Source organism: Acinonyx jubatus, chromosome D3, assembly GCF_027475565.1.
Source record: "Acinonyx jubatus isolate Ajub_Pintada_27869175 chromosome D3, VMU_Ajub_asm_v1.0, whole genome shotgun sequence".
NCBI classification, from domain to species: Eukaryota; Metazoa; Chordata; class Mammalia; order Carnivora; family Felidae; genus Acinonyx; species Acinonyx jubatus.
Window position 1 is genome coordinate 3323185 of NC_069392.1, and position 22676 is coordinate 3345860.

General features: G+C 53.1%; 1 protein-coding gene across 1 annotated transcript in view; it reads right to left on the bottom strand.

The window, feature by feature from the left end:
* The window catches only part of TMEM132C (transmembrane protein 132C), a 308999-nt gene that overhangs the window by 205175 nt on the left and 81148 nt on the right, over nt 1–22676 (bottom strand). The window lies entirely within an intron of this gene.

A 22676-nucleotide genomic window follows, 5' to 3' on the forward strand; every position in this document is an offset into this window, starting at 1 on the left:
TAAAGGACTGTGTGCTATGCCAAGTATATACTGGAGCCTGGAGCTCTAGATTTTTGTTCCCTGGGAACGATTCAGCAGTGACGATCTCCTATGTCCATGTGACAAAAAGCTGGCAAGATACCTGTGGGTGTAGAGTCAGGATGTTTATTAATGGTCTGCGTGAGGTTAAAACATTTGGTGGCAGGGATACGTGAACAGAGAAACGGACCAGTGGAACCGAGGGGTCCATAAAAGAACTCGGGTGCATCTGGAAATTTGGCGTGTGATAAAGGCAGTACCCAAATCGTGAGGCGAAAAGAGACCTCTGTTTTTGCTTTTTTAATGTTTATTTATTTTGTGCCGGAAAGAGAGGGAGAGAGAGAGAACAGGGAGGGGCAGAGTGAGAGAGAGAAAATGCCAAGCAGGCTCCACGCCGTCTGTGCAGAGCCTGATGCAGAGCTCAAGCTCACAAACTGTGAGATCAAGACCTGAGCTGGAATCGAGAGTCAGATGCTTAACTGACTGGGCCACCCAGGCGCCCCAAAGAGAGACACTTTAATAAGTGGTTCTGGGACAACTGGCTAGCCCCCTGAGACAAAAGACAACATTAGATCCATATCTCACACCATACCCACGAATAAACTTCATGTAAATCAGTGATCTAAATAAAAGGAAATAAATTTTTTTTCAGTACTAAAAGAAAACAATGGATGAGTTCCTTTGCGAGCTGAGTGTAGGGAACGCTTTCTAATTATGACTCCAGATCCAAATGCAATTTTCAACAAAGTGATAACCTTGCCTGTGTAAAGGACTGTTTAAATGTTTTGCAGAACAAAAAAGTTCATAAAGTCAAAGCAGGAAAAAAAAAAAAGGGCAGATGGGGCGATCGTGCAAACTGCTCACTTACGGCATCCTACCCAGCCTGGCAATGGGCTTTGTTTTGCCCACAGTATTTAAAAAAGTTTTTTTTAATGTTTATTTATTTTTGAGCGAGAGAGAGACAGACAGGGCACAAGCTGGGGAGGGGCAGAGAGAGAAACACAGAATCGGAAGCAGCTCCAGGCTCCGAGCTGCCAGCACAGAGCCCGACGCGGGGCTCGAACCCACGGACCGTGAGATCATGACCTGAGCCGAAGCCGGACGCTTCAGCCAGGAGCCCCTTGCCCATAGCGTTTTAAAGAATCCCTAAGAATGGGAACCATCTTTAACGGCTGGGAGGCATCTGGGTTTCCAGCTTCCCCTTACACATGGGAGGACGCGGCAACAAGCGGGCGAGACACTCAGCAGGCCACGGGGCTCAGTTAAGTCACCTGCTTGACCTCCAGGTGCATCCGAGTTGGAAAGCCCCGACTGGTGTCTGCAGCCCAGTGAGTCCCCACCGGGGGCGGGAGCTCGGCGCTGAGACGGGAGAGAGCATCTCCCCTGCCTGCCCGCCCTTCTCTGTCCCCCACAGGCATGGCCTGCAATACGGCCAGCAGGCTCCTTGCCGTTTGAAGGTTCTCCTCTCTAGAGGTGCCCCCTGGCTCGTACTTGCACTGTGGGTGGCTCACGAAAACTCACTACATACGCAACTAGGAGGTTCAAGCGCCCAGTGGCTGACTTTGCGAGGCCCCCGAGGCCCATGGCCTTGCCCTTGTCTTTGAAAACCAGCCCAGCAACGCAGACGTGGCCCCCCGTTCCTATACTGAGGAAGAGGGGAGTGCTCTCTCCCCCGCTGGCCTTCCTCCTGACTGCGGCAGGCACAGCCCATCCAGCACATGGGGCGGCCTGTGCCTCTCAGCTCTGCAGCCCCCCTAATCCTCCCCCAGCAGGGACACCAGCTGGCCGATCAAAGCTGCTCTCGGTGGCACCGAGGCCGAAAGGGCTGGGTTGTCAAGACGGCTTTTCAAAGAGTCGGCGTCCTCTCCTGCTCTTGGCCGGAGACTGTGAGCTGACACCACCAGTAACAAGGGTAACACCCCTCTCTCTCCTCTCCCCTCTCCATTCCAGAACCGGGGTAAATCGCCCTCAAAAGGCCCTGCCAGCGTCGGACATCCCAGAAAGAGTTCTGGTTCCATGTCCTTAAACGATCCATGGACTATTTAAGCTACCTGCAATACTTTATAAAACCCGAGCTGAACCGCCACATCAGATGTTTTATTCTCGGGTGCCCATCCCTCTCCGAAAACGCCCTGAAGCCCCGAAGCGTGGAGATTTGGAGGCCGATTTGTTTGGGGCGAAGGGGGCTGCAGGCTCTCTGAAGGAGCGGAGCAGGATGCTAAGCCCATGCGTGCTGGGTGCTCCCCGCCAAAGAAAGCACCACCACAAAGCCTTCTCCTCGTTTTTCACTCTGTCTGCAAGTAGGGATTCCTTTTTTTCCACGTTTTTGTGGATTTTCCATGCCCAACAAAGCCTAAAATAGGACCTTTTGTTTTTTTGTAAATGCTGACTTTGTTTTCTATAAAGTAAAGCTGGAGTGGGCGTGCTGTCTAGCTGTCTTCTCTCTCGGGATTCTCTGTTATTTAAGTAGGTCACTCCTTACCTTTCTGGTGGAGGAAAAAGCGCCTCGCTCTTACCTTCCCGCTAAATGCAGTTCCGAATTTTCCAGTTCATGAGAGATTTAATGTGAGCAAGAAGAGACAGACACCATGAAGAAGGAAGTGGGTCTAGTACGGTGGTTAAAGGCATGAAGGTTGGCCATAGAGGTGTCAAGGGTTGACCTACTGAACCATCATGGGATCTTGAGCAAGTTCTCACATTCTGGGAGCTTCAGTTTCCATGGATGGATGGATGGATGGATGGATGGATGGATGGATGGATGGATGAACAGGTGGGTGGATGGATGGACAGATGGGTGGATTGATGGATGGATGGATGGATCGACGGATGGATGGATGGACAAACAGGTGGGTGGATGGATGGATGGATGGACAGATGGACAGATGGGTGGATTGATGGATGAATGGACAGGAATGTGAATGAATGGATGGACAGGTGGGTGGATGGATGGATGGATGGATGAACAGGTGGGTGGATGGATGGACAGATGGGTGGATTGATGGATGGATGGATGGATGGATGGATGGACGAACAGGTGGGTGGATGGATGGACAGATGGGTGGATTGATGGATGGATGGATGGATGGATCGACGGATGGATGGATGGGCAAACAGGTGGGTGGATGGATGGATGGATGGACAGATGGACAGATGGGTGGATTGATGGATGAATGGACAGGAATGTGAATGGATGGATGGACAGGTGGGTGGATGGATGGATGGATGGATGGATGGATGGATGGATGGATGAACAGGTGGGTGGATGGATGGACAGATGGGTGGATTGATGGATGGATGGATGGATGGATGGATGGATGGATGGATGGACAAACAGGTGGGTGGGTGGGTGGATGGATGGATGGATGGATGGACAGATGGACAGATGGGTGGACTGATGGATGAATGGACAGGAATGTGAATGGATGGATGGACAGGTGGGTGGATGGATGGATGGATGGATGGATGGATGCATAGGAAGTAGATAGATAAGTAGGTAGATAGAGCCAAACATTTGGGACAAAACAGTAGTTGTGTGCAGCAATTAAAAATGGACCCAGTTCTCCTGTATCTATACCTTTTGCATGTGGCCCTGCAGCCCTCCCTTCAAGAAGAAGAGTCTCTTGGCCCACTCCTTGCATCTACGTTGCCACATGACTTACTTCAGCCAACGAGTACGGCAGAGAGAATTTTTTAAGAGCAGTGAAAATACTCTGTATGATACTGCAACACTAGACACATGTCATTACACATTTGTCCAAACCTACAGAAGGTACAACACCAAGAGTCAACCCTAACGTAAACTAGGGACTCTGGGTACATGGGAACTCTCTGTATCTTCTCCTCAATTTTGCCGTGAACCTAAACCCGGTCTAAAAATAGAAAGTCTTCAAAAACAAGAATCTATTGAGCATATGTACGCCCATGATGGCCAGGAACAGCTCCCTGCACACACAATAATTCAAACCGAAGATGGTGTTTCCTAAGCTTCGGACACTCCGATAACACGTTCATGACATCAGCCGTGTAGTTACGCACTACAACTTAATCGATGATTTTATCGATAACTTATTAGAGTAAATACTTAATCAAACATCAGGCAATTAATTCATACATTTGTTTAGATAATCCCAGTGGACCCAATGCTCCCAACTGTTGCCAGTGTATGGCTCTGAGCCTAACACTTGCCCTTTCTTTGTGAAGTGGGGAGGTTATTGAGTGTGAGGTGCTAAAGACACAGGACACCAAAATGAGACTTTCTCCTTGATGGAATTAGAATAATCCAAACAGAACTGAAAAGGGTATCGTTTTCTCATTTGTGAGACTCGGGTGACTTCACACCGTGTCACTGTACCCCCCAAAATCAACCACGGACGTCCTCCCACACTGCGACCCTGTCCATCACCCAAACTCATCTCACATTTTGGGGACCCCGACCCAACAGATTAAGGAAGCAGAAGGGACTGCCAGCCTTCCCTGTATCTGTCTCCCGACCCTCGATCTGCCGAGGGCAAGGAAACTATTCCATGGCCACCGTGACCCATTGAGCACAAACATCCACCCCCGCCTTCTGGTTCATCTGCTCCCACGTCTCCCAGAGAGATAGGATGATTCGGTAATTTGCATTGATCTGAAACAGTAACCCTGGAAAAGTCCGATGCTGGTTCCCTAAGGCCATAGAGAGGGGGACAAGGGAGCAGTTGATGGTGGCACCTTTTTATCTGTTCTCCTGGTTGACGGCACGTTCATTTGCTGTCTCCCTTCCTGTTGATCCATTTTATCTGTGTTGCCTGTCGGTGTTGGGGATATTGGAACACTCCATCAGGTGTTCATTGGAGAACTCTATGGGAAAGCTGCAGCCAGAAATTGGGTTTTTGAGATTCTAAGATAGCGAACACAGGAGAGGTCCGTGTCACTTGCACCCAGACAGAATAACACGGGGGGAAATGACCCTTTCGGCCAACAGGACGCACACCACCTTCATCACGATGCTCATTTGTGGATGTGTTGACTGGAGAGGATTCTTCGGAGCTGATTCTCTCTGGGCTGGGACATGAAAGTCGGCCAGATGGGAGACAGGACCCCCCCGGGAGGGGGCATGAACAGAGGAGAGGCTCAGGAGGAGAGCTCGGCAGGAGAGGCTCGGGGCCTCGGCACGTGAGGAGCAGGAAGGCGGTCTAGGAGCATGGGTTGGGGCCGGGGTTTGCTGTGAATGGAGTAAGCAGTGGACGTGCCTTGGGTACTTGGTAAAAATCCTAGGTCCTGCTTTCCTGTTCAGCTGGAGAACGTAAAGCATGGCACATGAGCGTTTCAAAGACTCTCCAGACGGGCCGGGTTTACGCTGTGTTGGGTTTGCTATTTGATTTTAAAAGCATTGTCTGAGAGACAAAAAGAAGCGGATATGTGCTCATTTTGCCCCGAGGAAAGCAAACACCTAGGAAAGTTAGCATATCTGAGCTCTAAAAAAAAACATCAGTGTCTTGTCTGAGGCTGCACAACGGGTTCCCAACGAAGGGTGGTTTTGTCTCCGACAGGCACCTGGTAATGCCTGGGAACATTCCTGATTCTCTCAACCGGGAGAAGGGGATGCTCCTGGCATCGACGGGCTGGAGGCCAGTGATGTCAACAGGACAGTCCCCTTCCAGAAAGATCCGTCCAGTCCGGGAATGTCAGTCAAGCTGAGGCTGGGAGAGCGTAAGCTAACTCGATTCGCACGCGAGGCGTTCAGGGCTTCACCAAAGGCACAAAAGAGACAGAGGAAGGATTCTGGCCAAACCCGTGTCAATCCGGGAGAGGACAGGGATGCTTGTGGCGTGAGGCCGTTCCTGAGGTCAGACCAAACCCAAGGAAGCCCTGCTGCACGATGTGATAGCCCTACCTGTGTATACACACGGCATACACACCTTAAACCTCCGAGCTCCAGAGCCCTCATTTCCACAAGGGGAGTCCTCTCACAACCAAGAAGCAAAATACCCCAGAACACGCTCAACACCTAGAGAGAGTGTTTTGCTCTTGTCATTACTATCATTCTTAGCATGATGAGCAGGACCATGATTCCAACCGTGCTGAGAGGTTACAAGGCCACAGAGACGAGAAGAGGCACGACGACCTCTGCGCGAGGCACGCACGGCGGACCCTTCCGTGAGTCCAGGGGGGGCCGCTGGGCCCCAGACGCCGCTGCCTGGGGTCAGACCCCCCGGGACACAGAGCCTACCTGTCCCCATTGCGTGCAGGAAAACCCTGATAGGATTTCCCTTCCAAGCCACCGCTGCTTACTTGAAACACGAGCCGGCGGGAGTATTCTGGGGTTTTCCTCCTCTCCTGGGCTCGTGATTTACTGACATTCTCCAGACACAGAATGTCTCTCTCTGCTAAATGTGGCGCGTTGTTTCTTTTTTCTTGAAACAAAAGGCACCTTGATAAATGGATTATTTTATTTCAGTGCCTCCCTGAACAAGGCCCCTGGATGTCCTTTGCTGAAATTACATAGTGTGCTTTGCAATTTCGGAACAGAGAAGCTCTCCTTCAAACGAGCAGGTACCCCTCTCCCCCTTCTGAGCCCCTGGGGGGACACCCCCCTTTCTCGGGGAGAGCTCCATAATCACCCTGACGTGTGACTCCATCGCTCCCCCGTCTCCAGGAGAGCAGATGCCTTTCAAAGACGAATTCTCTAAACACTTGGAAACTCTGACTCTATCAGTGTGAGAATGGTGCCTTGGGTATGCACGCACGGAGGAAAACATTTACTAGGTAGAGCCATTAAGTCTAAAAATGCAAGGTTTCAACTGCACGGCACTTATATTTTCCTGAAGTCGAGCTTGGCGAATAGCGGTGGCCATGTGGCCGCGTGTCCCTGCGTGTGGTGTGGACCCCAAGTCCGCAGGGGGCTCTGGGGCTCCAGCTGTGGCTCTTTCGAAGGAACTGCTCCCCTGAGAGCTGGTGTATTCGTTTCCTGTTGCTGTGGTGATAAATGACACAAACCGAGGAGCTGAGAACGATGAAAAATATTTGGCCGTTCTGCGGGTCAAAAGTCTAAAATGAGGGGGCGGGCAGGGCCGTGTTCCTCGTGGCGAGGTGCAGAGAGGATCTCTTTCCTTACCTTCTCCGCTGCTGAGAGACGCCCGCGGTCCTCGGTCCCTTCCTCCCTCCTCAAAGTCAGCAGCCTGCGGCTTCTGTTGCCTCTGACCTCCTGCCTCCCTCCCACAGGGACCCTGGTGATGATCGGGCACCCCGGGGTGGCCCAGGAGAATCCCCACATCTCAAATCCTTAAGCTCATTGCATCTTCAGGGTCCATTCTGCCGGGTAAGGTCCTGGCGGTTGGGGCACAGACTCTTCGGAGGGAGCACCATTCAGCCCAGCGCACATGGCACTCGGGGGACCTTGGAGGCATTTCTGGTTACCCCAAGGATCGGAGGGTGGGTCCCCACGGGCATTTAGACAGCTCTGCCAGATGTTCTACAGGGCATGACACGGCCCCACACGACAGACTCCTGCCCGGCCTGGCACTGACTTCCGGTGGACATCCACGAGGGTGAGAAACCTACCATAAATACCCGAAGCACCGAGCTATCTCGAACGGCTACAAAAAGCATTGGGGGGGGGGGGGGTGGGCAACAATTTCGTATAATGTGCATTTTCCAGTATTGCAACTAGTGGGGTCGAATTGTACTTCAATTGATGAAACCTTAGCGAAGAAGCGTTTATCCTTTTGGAAAACTACACCAGCGATGCCCAATCTGCTTGCGAATGCAAGTTGGCCAAACCTGTCTGCTCCAGTCTGCATCTGTGGCCGACACATCCACGGGGTCTCTAAACACAGGAAGCATCTGACTGGTTTATCTGGTTCTCCAGTACATGCACGGAGATACTATTTTACTACTAAGACACCATTACTCCGCTCATGTTTTTCCTGCCTAGCACACGGCCCCACGCTGACGTGATTTAGTTATGTATTTCGATAGGTGACACGATTACGAATTTAATTTCATGATGGATAAAGGTGGAGGGTTGAGATTAGGGGTTGGTAAACATTTTTTGAAAGGGCCACAGAATGAACATCTTGGGTTTTGCAGGCCAAGAGGCAAAATCAATACTACACAGGTGCTTATATAGCCATTTATAAACGTGAAAACCATTCTTAGCTACAAGCCACACAAAAACAGGCAGGGGCTGGGTAAAGCCCATGATGCCGTATTTGCCAATCCCCGGTTGAAGACAAACGGGGAATTTCAAACCTGTTCCCAGTAACTTGTTCAGTTACGCACAGGCCTGAGCCAGTGATTCTCAGATAAGGGCAACTTCTGACACCGGGGGCATTTGACAATGTCTGGGGACATTTTTGATCCTTGTGGTCAAGGTGGGGAACGTTACTGCCATCTCGCGGGTGGAGGCCAGAGATACTACTCAACATCTTCCACACACAGGACAGCCCCACCACAGAGCATCATCTGGCCTTAAAGTGAACCATGCTGAGGTTGGACAGCCATGTCCTGGACCAGTTGGGACCAAGAAGTGATGAGGAGGGCTTTGCTGTGGCTTCCGGGCAAGAAGTGTCCTCCCTTCTGAGAGAATCAGGGAAGCGAATGTCTTTCTCTCCAACAGCAAGTGACGGACCGGATTGTCCCCAGTAACGCGGTCGTCCATCCCGGAACTATGAGCGAGATCGCCAGAGGCAGAGTTGGCGATAGCGGGCACAGCACAGGAATGTGGCAGTTGGGCTTTACAACAGAGGGACCGCTGGATCCTGATGAGCGCAACCTGGACCTTCTGGATCTTGCCTCCCTGCCCCCCTTCCTGTTGGGTCAACCGAAGGATGTCCATCGTGCATCGGTTTTTTTGTTCAGCCAAAAGCTTCTAAAATGGTACACTGTGGCTTTGGCCAAATGGAGGGTGTTGGCTTTGCACGCCATAAAAAGACGAGATGGGCCCGCTTTTTCCGTCAAGGTCTAGCGAGTAAATATTTTAGGCTTGATGGGACTAGTGGCCTCTGTTTGCAACCATTCAGCCCTGCTATTGTATCATGAAAGCAGCCAGAGACAAATGGAAACTCATGACCGTGTCCCTGTTCCAATAAAACTTTACTGATGGGCACTGAAATCGACATTTCATAGAACTGTCACAAGTCAGCCACATTACCGTTTAAAGAAATGTTTTTAGGGCGCCTGGGTGACTCAGTAGGTTAAGCGTCTGACTTCGGCTCAGGTCGTGATCCGACGGCTCGTGGGTTCGAGCCCCGCGTCGGGCTCTGTGCTGACAGCTCAGAGCCTGGAACCTGCTTTGGATTCTGCGTCTCCCTCTCTCTGTGCCCCTCCCCTGCTCACGCTCTGTCTCTCAAAAATAAATAAACGTTAAAAAATGTTCTTAAACCATGAAAAAACGTAAACGCATTCTTCTTGGGGACTGTACAAAAACAGGTAGTGGCAGCCACCATTGGCTGACTTCTGATGGAGTGAAGCCTTTCTAAGAGTGGTTGTTTCACGCAGATGATGGCTTTCTTGGTGTTTTCTTCGGGGCCCTTTACAATGTGAATTATACACCAGGTTTAGCTCATTGATCCGAAATGTAAACACGGCTTTTACTATGCCTCCAAAACAGCTTGGAAATTGAAGCAAAAAAAAAAAAAAAAAAAAAAAAATTGATCAAACATCAGAAGGGATTTAGAATTGCATAATATAAGCCTTTATAGCAGAATTTAAATGGCTGCATTTGGTGCTCATATAGCTTACGGTTTGAGAATGTTTCGCTGTGTCTATTCAAGGAGACAGGCATCTATTTATCGCAGATGGTGGTATTATTTATGATGGAACCTTACATTAATCCTGAGAGTTCTAATTATCTCAATTCATGTCAATAAAAGGGAACAGCATCCCCGTTCTTTATGATGGTCTTTTTCCTCAAAAAGAAAGAGCTTATTTTTAATATAGCCTACGTATTTTCTTTCCCACTAATTACAGATAATTAAAAAAAAAAAACCTCTGCTCTATCCCATTGACTCATTCTCATTTTTCCCCACATATGAGTCTCATTTGCCTGCTAGTTACCATCTGTAGTTTTGTTTGGCTACACCAGTATTTAGGATGATTATATTAATGAGAAGTCTTAGGACACAAAGTAGAAAATGCTTTCCTGATGGCGAAGTAAACAAAAAAAACGAAAAAAGGAAAGAATACACCAGAAGATGAAGGTGTTGTTCTCGTTCGTGACACCGTCTTTAACTTTTTCTCCCGTGAACGAAGACGCTGACACAGAGCTGCCCGAGGAGAATGGAGAACATACGGCGGAGAATTCTTTCAAAAAAAGCCAAAGGGGAAAAACAAAAAAATCCCTACAACAGAAGATGAAAGCGTGGCCTCACGAGCCTGCGTTATCGACCCAGGAGGATGAAAACAGTAGCCCCAACGATCAACGCCCGGGTGGCTCGTCTCCTCCCATCTCACACCGCCACGTACTCCTGTAGACCTTCAAGGGCCCGTGCGGTACGTACTCCTGCTACCCCATTTCAGACATAAGGAGACGAGGCCCAGAGAGGTTAAGTGCCTCACCCAAGGTCACACAGCTAGGAATCCCAGAATCAGGATTTGAAGTGAAGCCCTGTGCGCTCACCTCGATGCTGTCCTGCCTGGAAGACGGAGTTCGGGTGCCAGACCTTGTTAAAGTAACTAAAACATTTAAGTACTTAAAGGAACGGGGGGAGTACTATTCTAAACACTGTGTCGGCCCAGAGATGCAGAATTCCTGCTTGAAAGTCAGGTTCCCGCTGAGGAAAGAGAGGGAGCCCCTGGATCCAGCAGCGCCTGAAGGCGGGGGTCTCTGGAGTTTTCCCTTCGCGGCTTAGAAGCCAGCCTGAGATGGGCTTCCTTTGAACTGATACTCAGCATCCTGTTCTTTATTGACGAGCCCAGTAAGCTCACTCATGTTCTTATTTACCGTTGCAGGGGTAAGACATCAATCTTTGTCCTAACAGAATCTCACACACAGAAAACCAACCGGGGGATAGCACGAGGCGTGCTCGTCATTCAACGAACGCTCCCCGAGAGCCTTCTCGGTGTCCTGTGCCTCCTCGCTTTTGTCGGAAAAGACACGCAAGTCGGCTACGTGCGTCAGGCTCAGGGGGCTGCAAGCAGAGGACAGGGACGAGCCACAGACGGCGAGAAGCAGCAGCAGAAGGTGGCCACGGGGAGCGTGAGGCAGAAGGACCGAGCTGGGGATGCTGACAGGGGTCGGGAGCCACGCGTGGGGGGGGGAGGGGTCTGCGCGGGGCAGGAGGCGGGGTCCGCGAGGCTCGCTGCCAGTGCTATTTCTGAACACGGTGACAAGGACCAATGTTCACTCGGTGTCGCTGTCCTCATGGGATGCCTTCCCTGCCTCCCTCCCCTCCCCCGGCATCCAGCTGGACCTGGGTGCTGGGGGCCATTTCTGTCTGCGATTGTTCCAGAAAGCTGCGCCCTCCCCTTTGGAAACTCACCAACCTAGAGAGCTCTGGACAAGGCAAAGAGGACGGAGCATTTCAAACTTCTAATGTTTATTTTTTTATTTTTCATTTTGACAGAGAGAGCAAGTATGAGAGAGGGGAGTGGCAGAGAGAGAGAGAGAGGGAGAGAGAGAGAGAGAAGCCCAAGCAGACTCTGCACGGCCAGCACAGAGCCCGATGCGGGGCTCGAACTCACCAACTGTGAGATCATGACCTGAGCCGAGATCAAGAGTCGGGCGCTTCATGGCCCGAGCCACCAGGGGCCCGAGGTCGGAGCTTGTCAGAATGGACTCGGGAGGCCCTGCCCAGACCTCCTCTCTCCCTGGGACAAAGGCCTGACCAAGCGGAAGAGGAAAGAATGGCAGAACAGCCCCCCATCCACAACCCCGAGCACAAGGGGGAGACCCAGGGTGCTAGGGGGAGGGGCAGAGACCCGCCCTGGGCCCTGGCCGCTGCATGCCGGCCGCCTCCCCCCTTGGGGCAGGGGTCAGTGGTGAGAAAGGGCCGGTCACCGCACAAGCACCAGCTGGCCCTGCCATTTAGGGGAGCACTGTGCCGGCCCCCGCTGGGATTTTCAGTGCTCCTTCCGCTGGCCGGGCTCCTCCTGGTCCCCAGCTGCCGCGGGGCCGCTCCCGCCCACGGGCGCCGGTGGGCAGCTCCGAAGGGTCCACTGTGACGCCCCAGATTGGACATGATGTAAATGCCCAGCGAGGGTGGAGGGCTTCCCGGCAGGGAGCCACACGACAGAACACTGTGGACAACCCGGGGAAGAGGGAGGGGCCCGGTCTAGAGGCCAGCTGGGGGGCCAGCTCCCCGGGTGCCGATCCCCGCCTTGTCGCTTCCTGGCTGCGAGGGCCGGCCGCTTCCTTATTAGCTTGCCTGTGCCCCCCATCCGTGTAATGAACTCAACACCGGCACACGCCTCAGGGGACTGTTTGAAGATTAGAGCAGCTACCGATGTAAAGGACCCCGAGTCGTGCCTGGCACACGGCACACCTGTTCATTTCAGCTACGACGGGGCAGCAGCTAAAGCGGACGACGACAGGTATCAGCATGGGAGGACCTCCAGGAAACGGCACCGGCTGAAACGAGGTTGCGGAACAATGCCACTTACACAAAAAACACAAGTATCGGTTTGAATCACATTTTGCCACAGATTCGTTTTCCCAGAGAGCCTCACAGAAACACTACCCAGGGCTTATTCACAGAGTCACTAAGGACCCAGGCTCCGTTCATCCTCCTGCACCACCGTCTCTAACGCAAGCGTTCACGCTCATGATCGCAAAAGTGCTGCTAGCCAGCCAGCCAGTGCATCTGAATTCCCGAGAGGAAAAAAAAAAAATGAAGGGAACACTGTCTCTACCAGGTGAGTATATTAAGAAATGTTGGCTCCTTTCTTGGCTTTCCCCGGGAGACTCTCCCAGTAAACTTCAGCTTATAACTTCTTGCCAATATTGGTTCATAACTACACAGCTGCAGGGGATGTGGAAAGGTGACTATTGTTAACCGGGCACATTGCCACCCCCAGCAAATTAACACGTAAAGGAACAGGAGGGGAGAATGGATTTTGTGTAGACAGAATTGGGTGACCATGATCACAGAAGTGGAAGATCATTTATGTTAAAATAATTATGTTAAAAATAACTACCGATATTGATGTTTCCCTTTTAAGTTTATTTATTTATTTTGAGAAACAGAGAGAGAGAGAGAGGGAGCATGCATGCAAGCAGGGGAGGGGCAGAGAGAGAGGAAGAGACAGAGTCCCAAGCAGGCTCCGTGCTGTCTGCACAGAGGCTGATGTGGGGCTCGAGCCCATGAACCGTGAGATCATGACCTGAGCAAAATTCAAGAGTTGGATGCTCAACCAACTGAGCCACCCAGAGGCCCCTCAATACTGATATTTCTAAAAATTAATAAATATGAAGAGACGTAACATCATTATGTTAAAAACGCAAGAACAGCACACGCACAAGCACACAAATGTTTTGAAAGTTTTTCATGACAACGTCGTACTCAAGTAGGGGCCACCTGAGAGAAGGAAGGAGGAACATGGGATCTTTCAGATGGCCAGGCGGAGTTTAGCTTCACTGGATGCTTTATTTTACTTTATAAAATAAGAGAGAGTGTATTCGACCATTAGTTCACGCAATTAAAATGCTCTAAGAAGCGGCCCGTGGCAGTGGGCCTGCAGCAACGCGCTTGGACGGATTAAAACAACAAAGCGGGTGTAGCCTCAGCCCTGTGCCTGGCTTTACAGCAGGTGCACCACTTAAAGGTACAATTACTTTTTTTTTTCCTTCCCTTTCTCTGTGTTCTAGCATCTGGCTTCAAAGGAGAGGGGAGGTAATGGGATTAACACAGAGACACGGGCATCCAAATGCCTGCTTTATCCTGGGACACGAAGGGGTCACTAGACCCTGGGCGGACGGGATGATTTCCTTGGGAACACCTGGTGTTGGGGGGGGGGGGGGTCGTCCAGGCTGCACAGGTGCACCTGTTGCGCTATCTCCCTGGAGTTCATTGTGTTCAACACGACTTACTGAGCACCTACTCCGTGCCAGACATTGCTCCAGACAGGGAGGGGACCACAGTGACGAAGACAGTGCCTGGGACCCTGGTGCTGACACTGCAGGAAGCACAGCGTCGGGTCTGGGAAGGGGGGCTTGTCTGTGGGCAGGAGCTCACCTCCCGACTCCTCCGGTGCAGCCGCCTGCACCCGCGCTCCCCTTTCGCCGTCTGTGGCCCTTGCCCATCTGTCCAACATCATTCTGGTTGACTGGTTGGTTCCTTTGCTTCAGTGCCCTCTACCAGAAACTGTCCTTCCTGCTGGCCCGGAAAACCCATGACCCAGTGCCCAGGTAGGTATCGGGAAGAGGGGACACTCAGTAGGTACTTTCCGAATGAGTGAATGAGTGAATGAGTGAGGGAATGAGTGAATGGATGAGTGAATGAAGGAATGAATGAGTGAATGAGTGAATGAGTGAATGGATGAGTGAATGAAGGAATAAATGAGTGAATGAGTGAATGAGTGAGTGAATGGATGAGTGGATGAGTGAATGGATGAGTGAATGAAGGAATAAATGAGTGAATGAGTGAGTGAATGAAGGAATGAATGAGTGAATGAGTGAATGGATGAGTGAATGAAGGAATGAATGAGTGAATGAGTAAATGAACAGACGAGACAATGGATGAGTAACGGATGAGTGAGTGAATGAATTAGTGGATCAACAAATGAGTGAATGAAAGAATGAAGGAAGTAGTGAATGAATGAATGAGTGAGTGAAGGAAGGAATGAGTGAGTGAATTAGTGAATCAATGAATGAATGAGCGAATGAACGAGCAAATGAACGAAAGAACAGAATAGATGCCCGAGTGCCAGTGAACCCCAGGCCACCCGTCCCGTAGTGGCCAACAGATTCCCACGTCCTGCCAACATCTCTGGCCTTGACTCCTGGGGGCCCCCAGACAGGTTCCCTGCAGGGCCCAGTGTTTACTTAAAAGAGAAACAGAGAGGGATGGAGGGAGGAAGGGAAGAAGCAGAAGGGCAGTGAGAGAGAGAGGAGAGGGAGAGGGAGATGGGGGGGGAGAGAGAGAGAGAGAGAGAGAGGACTGCCAATCCTTTAAAATTACAGGGAGCACGCACACCCATTTAGATTCTGTTTCTTTTAAAAGACTGGAATTGGGGGCAACGCCAGGCTGCCTTCCTGCCTGGCTGCAATTGGCCGGAGCCAGAAGGAGGTGCCCCCCCTGAGTCTCCAGGTCACCAGAACCCCCACCTGGCTGCCCCCTCTGCCTTCTGGGGGTCAGCCACCCCGGCCTCCCGGCGTGGTGTGCTTAAGGCCCCCGATCCCAAAGGAGGGAGGCTAACTCAGCCAAGTTCTGCTGCCGGAGAGGCCCAGACCCCTGGCTCAGCCCCGGCTCCCCCGAGCACCTGATGCTCTAAAAGACGAGGCCTCCTGCAGAAAGTCAGGGGAGGCACACAGGCACCACTGGCCACACAGCCAGGGGACGTTCCTAAGGTCCACCAGCAGAGGGTATGCTCCGGGGGCCCAGGGGAGGCCAAGGCCCTGGGACAGGGCGAGGGCCACACCCAGGCCGGCCTCGAGGCAGCGGTGGCCGGTCGTCTATCCTGCCTCGGACAGCCAAGACCCGCGGTCCCCCAGGCACACAGCGGCCAGCCTCGGGAAGCACCCCGCGGCCCCCCCACAGTGCTGGGGTGCCTCTCAGTGACTTCCAGTTCTAACTGGACTGGATCGCAAGCAGCTGGGCTCCTTAGAATTGCTGGAAGAATCCACCACAGGACCCGGAAAGCTCACAGGCTAACGGGCAAAGGGCTGGGTTCGCCGCTCCAGCTGTGGGCACACGCGGTCCACACTGGGCTGTGCCAGGCCGTGCCTATACTTCCGGCCTTCTCGCCCCGAATCCACCCCCTCCCACCGTGGCCGTGAGAACCAGGGTTTGTGCACGGCCACGACGACGAGGAGGGGAGGGGGAGAGAGGAAGGGAGGAGCCCGCTTTCAGGGGCGGCCGGGACCTGGGGGCGACCTGGGGGCTTCCTGCATGCAGGAAGGGAGGGCTTCCCGTGGAGACCCCCACGCGTCAAGCCCTGGGCCTCCCAGCAGTCTCGGAGATGAGGCCGTGAATGCTGGTCAGAGGGAGAAGGGCGCCGGGTTCACCACCAACCCGGATGGAGGGCGCGAACGGAGTCCAGGAAGGGGCGGCTGGGATGGGGACGGAACCCCAACCCCAACCCGGAGGATGGGGAGCCTTTTCGCGGCCCGTCAGGCTCCGCTGAGTGAAATGCGGCAGAGGACCGGGACTGGTACCCAGCCCTCCACACGCATGCCTCCCACGAGTGCCACCCACCTTCCAGCCGGCCACGGCCACGTGCTCCAGACGCGTAGCAGGCTCTCGTGGCAGTGGGAGCCCGGGCCCAGAGACGGCCCGCGGCCCCAGCTCAGAGCAGGAGGCAGGCGTGGAGGTCACGGCTGGCCCTCACGGCCACCGGGGGGGGGAAGGCCAGGCTCCCACCCCCTCGCGGGTCCTGCCACCCCATCTCAGCTACAGATCAGCTCTTTCCCGGTCATGTTGTGTGTCATGTGGCGGGGCTGGTACGAAGGACCTGCGCCCACGGGGCTCCTCTCCGGCTTTGAGACGCGTCTCATTTCCCGCCTGGCAGCTCCCGGCAGCCGCGACGAAGGACTGAAATGGCACAGACGTGGACGCGTGTCCTGCGTGAAGTGGAAACGTGGCTTTACACACTTCGCCAACAGCCCACACGCCGGGTGCTCTCTCCTGGGCACAGACTTTAACTGAGAAACCCAAACAACCTTCTCAGGAAGGGGATGGCAATCCGACAGTCACCCGTCGTGCTTCAGGGGGGCTGCGAGGAACTGGGCGTTTGTGTCACCCTCCCGGGGTCATCAGAAGGGGTGAAACGGCTCAAACCTCCAGGTATAAGATGAGTAAGTCCTCGGGATGTAACGCACGCAGGGCAACTATAGTTAACAACCCCGTCCTGCACGTGTGAAAGTTGCAAAGAGACCAGACCTTAAAAGGTCTCATCGCAACAACAAAAAAACATGTGACAATGCTGGTGACGGATGTTAACGGGACTTCCTGCCGTGATCCTTCCCCAATACATACACATACCGAATCGTGACGCTGAATGTCGGAAACTAACACAACGTGGGATGTCAATTAGATCGAACTACGTATCTCAATAAAAAGTTCCTCCTAGGTTTGCAGTCCCCACGGCTTCCCCCGGATGGGGAGGGTGAGGTTGACAGGTTAGCTACGCCTCGTCGTGCAGGATTCCGACTGCCCCACCTGGATTCCTGGACCTGCAGAAGGCAGAGGAGGAGGGCTGGGAGGGTTCTCGCATGTTTCCAGACCAAGCGACAGATCTCAAGACGCGAGGCTGTGTCCTGAGGCTGGACTGCAGGGCAGGGGCGCACCTGCCTGGAGGGGCTTCTAGGGACTCGGGCTCTGTGGTGTTGGGTGGCAGGCTGGTGAGTGAGTTGTGTGCATGTCAGGGCGGGGAGGGTGGGGGACGTCACTCGGGAGCGGAGTTGGTATCTGGTGCCGTTGCCGTGGAGGGGGGAGCCGGAGGGACCAAATGTCCACCTCCCAAACGTGGTCTGAGTAAGTGAACCCAAAGCCCTTAGACATACATGGAACAAACCAGAACGGAACGAGACAGATTCGTAAGAACCACCAGTCTCCAGCCTCGGGACATCCCTGGGACTCCGACGACAAGGAATCATGACGCACGTCCCCACACGGTGGCCTCTTGAAGCCGGCGGCAAGGCCATCGGGTGCTGGGTCGCCAGGCCCGCCTCGCTCAGGGAAACTGGCATCTGATCTTTGACTCATGACACGAGCCCCTAAAAAGTGTCCTTCGGTGTTTTGACCCCCTTTCACCTGACGGAAGCCAAATAAAGGCCCTCCCACTGCAGTCACGGGGGCCAGGACAGCAGCGCTGATGGCAGGTTCCTCGGGACCCACCCAGGCCCATCGTGGGGCTGCCTGCACCCCAAATGTGTTCTGCAGGGTGTCGGGCTGTGGCTGGCCTCCTGCTCTGGGACCCCGGCCCGTGTCCCGCACACCAGAAAGGTTGCTGTTAATCCGATGTGCTGACCCCTGTCTTCCCAGATGTCTGTCCCTCCAGTAATGACTTAGGTCGCTCATCCGATTCTGCCCTCGTTCCCTTTTCCGGAAGCTGACTGCCTCCTTTTACTTTACAGGTTTAGACATTTCTCTCTCTCTCTCTTTTTTTTTTTTAACTGAGCAGGTTAGAGAAACTCCACACCTGATGTTAGCAACTGGACCTCAGCACACCGGCTGAACAGATGCCAGTTCTCTTAACAGTTTGAAAGGCAGAGTTACTTAGGTAATCCAAAAAGATCCTGATTTCGAGGGATTTCTCAGCTAAAAGGAGCAGTTGCGACGGCAGGCTTCCTCGAAGCAAAGCACAACCTCGCGAGCTGTGAGAGAGCAAAGTGGCTTAGCCTTCTCCGTCCCAGAACTTCAGATTCCTTCCTGCATTAATTGTGCCTTTATGGGAAAGTACTCGCCTGGAAAAACTCATTCAAGTAACCTCTCAAAACACCGACGGTCCCCTGCCCTGCCAAGACAAGGGCCGGGGAGGGAGAAAATAGAAATCCCCTGGGGGTGGGGAGAGAAATTTAGGAATGATGAAATGATTAGGAGAACAGGAGGGCTTTGTGGCATTAATCTGACCTGCCTTCATCTTGCCCTGAGTCCAGGGACACCCAGGGATTCCCAGTCGGGTGTCCAGAACCTGAGCGCCATGGGAAACGGCCCAAGCATCCATCACCGTGGAGGGCGGATTTGGGCATCACCGTGAGCCCCTCCGGAGCCTGGATCATGTTGCAACCTTGCGTCTGTCTCTCTGCTTATGGAAACGAAGGAGCCACTGGCCGTTGTGAAGGCGAAAAAATGCACCCACCCCACAATCCACTTCTAAGTGCCTGCCCTAGAGAAACACACACACACACACACGTGCACACTTATGCATATGCACCCACAGATATATATACACACACACAGATATACACACACACCCCACATGCACGGAGAGAAACGTATAAGGAAGTTCAGTCTCTTACATGTCTTAGCAGGAAATTAGAAACAGCCCAAACGCCCATCGATCCATTGGAGAAAGATGTCTAAAACATAATTTTTTTTTAAAGGCAGCTAAAAGGAAGAATCTGGAAAAGGAATCGTGACATACTGATAGTTCTTGAAGCTGGAAAGGGAATACGTGGGAATTCAGTACAAGAGTCTCCCCTTTTTGCATGGGTTTGAAATTCCCGTAGTAAAAGGCTAACTTGCAAAGTAACAAGAAAAGCGACGTAGGTCTATGTCTGCTGCCCATATGGGAGCCGCCAGCCACGCATGGGTATTGAAATTTAAATTGGCGAAAATTAGACATGATGAGAAACTCAGTTCCTCGGCGCTGCTCACGGCATTTCGAGTGCTCGGGGACATTTCCAGCCTGGTGCAGGCTCTCCTGGTCAGCACTGTCTGGATCTCTATTCAGCAACACAGGTATTAAAATACATATCTTGGGTTTGAAGACGGGGGAAAACCAGCACAACACGACGGCAGCTGTATAATTTTTCAAACTCAGAAACTAACACTCTGCATTTTTGGGCGGGGATGTGTCTCTCTGTACGTGGAAAGTATTAAAGGGGCCAGGGCTTTGAGATGAGGTCAGATTCCTCCCCGGTGAGATGCTGGGGTGCCCTGGATCCCGTGCAGCAGGCAATTAGCTGGGCCATTAATGTACCGACGGGCTACTTGTGTTCCCCAAAGCAAAGTTCCTTGGAGTAAAGAAAACACCAGCAAAATAGATGCCCCTGGATGTGGAACTTTGACGGGGGTCTTTTTCAGGATGGGGACAAAGAGAGAGGGCATGGGGAGAGTCTCCCCTTCTTGGTGCTCACCGTCCTCTGCAGAGCCAATCTCCCTTCCTCTCAGGGGGTGGTAGAACTTCTAGCACTTTCCTCTGCAAAAAAAATCGAGGGCAGAACAAAATCGAGGGGGCTTTCCGAGCGAGGGGAGCTCCTCGGTGAGCCACTCAAGTTTGCATCCTGCCGCTGGCCGTCTTCCAGCTGACAGACGTCTCCCTCTCCAAGCTGTTCTTGGTGACCTTCCCGGTGTGAAGTCCCGTCCAGCCTCCAGCCTGGAAGGCTCCGTGTCTGGGGCATCTCCGAGGAGCCCGGCCTGGGACGAGAGCCTTCCAGAACCGCAGACAGCCCGCAAGTCACGCCCTGGAAGGACCAGGCTTCCTTACCCACGCCCTTCCGTGTTGTCACTGTTACGTTCAGCCTCTTCTAACGCGAGCATCCACAACCACCAGCTGAAGCTGTCTCTGCAAAGACTGAGGGTCCCCCCGCGTGGCACGTGCCTTCGGCATCAGCGGCTTCGGGTTTCCTGGCTGTATCTGGACCTACTTCCCGGGAGGCGCCCCAAACAAGTAGAGCAGGTGTACGTCGTCAGCAGGGCCACACCGGAGACACAGCCAATCCCCACTCCCATGGATTCCGTATTTGAGAGGCCACCTACTCACGGCAGCTTATTTGTAAAGTCGAAACCCGCCTGGGTGGTGCTGATTTTGGCTCAGGTCATGATCTCGCGGTCCATGGGTTCGAGCCCCGCCTCGGGCTCTGTGCTGACAGCTTGGAGCTTGGAGCTGCTTCGGATTCTGTGTCTCCCTCTCTCTCTGCCCCTCCCCTGCTTGTTCTTTCTCTCTCTCTCTCTCTCTCTCTCAAAAATAAATAAACATTAAAATGTCATGAAGAATAAATAATGGCCCAGGCATTAGAGATCTCATGTAGAAAAAAGGAGAGACACAGGGCAACGCAAAATGTAGAGCACATGGGGGAGGGGAGCTGGACCTCACACCTGCTACCCTACTGTGTGCAGATTCTCTAACCTAGTTCACACTAGCCTTCGCTGACCCGCCCCACCAGCCATCCACGCGTCCCACACTCAGTCTCCGAACACCTACTATGGTGCCGGGCACCGTTCGAGGCACTGAGGTTTAAAGAGTGAACAAGAGAGACCAAGATCTTACCGTTCTGGAACTTACTTTCTGACAACAGGGACGGGAAGAAGTACAGCGTGTAGTGTGTTAGCTTTTGGTAGAGGCAGTTGCGCAGAAGGAGGCAGATCAGGGGCAGGGCTGCTGTGCGTCCCATGGGGAAGATAACAACAGAGCGAGAGGCTGGAGAGAAGGTGATATCCCAGGGAAGGGAGCGGGGCCATGGGGGACGGAGTGGCTTGCCTCCTATCACGACACCATCTCCTTCTCTTTCTGCCTGTCCTAACACACTGTCCCCCAGGTCACAGCACAGGGGATGCTCCGGCAGGTGATTACGGAACAGAGCTATCCTCTGACCCCATTAGACTGGATTTCCTTCCTCCCTTGGACCGTACCGTGGGTTGAACGGTGGGCCCTAAAAAGACAGGTCCACTCCGAAACCCCACATCCTGCGAAGGTGACCTTATTTCCACGGAAAAGGGATCTCTGCCGATGGAATTAAGGATCCTGAGATGACATCATGCTGGATTTGGGGTGGACCTTTAACCCCCTGCTTTGAAGAAACAGAAGAGATGATACAGGAAGGCAAGGCCATGTGTTCAGGGAGGCAGAGGTTGGCATGACGCGGCGACGAGACAAGGGACGTCGGGAGCCACCAGACGCCAGACGGGCCGGGAAGCCGCCCCAGGGCCTCTGGAGGGAGTGGGTTGGACATCTGGCCTTCTTTTAGAGCTACAAGAGAGTACATTTGTGTTGTTTCAAGCCACCTGGTTTGTGGTCCTTTGTCACAGCGGCCGTAGGTGACTGATACAGGCTGTAAAGAGCCCAGCTGAGAAAAACCCACCAGGACCACCCATATCACGTGGGCTGATCTGCTGGTGGAATGCAGAGGGAGGCACAGCGGCACCTGCTTAGCCCATGTGCACCAACACCACCCAGGACGTCCACCTTCCCTCCTTCTCCCTACAACCTGCCCCTCGGCCCACATCTCTCCCCGATGGTAGCCTGGGATGCTACCTGTCCCGAGCAGGGGCGGAGGGGGCGGAGTGGGGGGGTCCGGGTAGCTTGCTCGCCTTATAAACCGGTCCTCGCCTCCTCGCTGAGCCCGGGGAAATCGACGTCACCATGACAACCGAACCGGCAATGGGCAGAGACACCCTAACAGGGCCAATTAGTTCTTTGATGAGCACAGCCTGGAAACCGTGTGCTCCTGTCCTGTAAAAGCGGGAGAGGCATGAACCGGGCGCGTTCTATTAAATTTTGATCCCCTCACCGTGTAACGAAGGTGTAAATGAAGAGTTGCACTTGATGCTTTTTAAAAACTCTGTACTCTTCTTTTTAAAAAAAAAAAAAACGTCTATTGACTTTGAGAGGGGGTGGGGGAGCGTGTGCAAGCAGGGGAGGGGCAGAGAGAGAGCGGGAGAGAGAGAATCCCAGGCAGGTTCCACACCGTGAGCGCACAGCCCAACGCGGGGCTCAATCTCACAAGCCGTGGGGTCATGACTTGAGCCCGGATCAAGAGTCAGACGTGTGACCGACTGAGCCACCCAGCACCTGGGTGCCCCCAAACTCTGTTCTCTCCTTCAATCTCCATGCCAGCTTTTTAAACGGGCACAGTG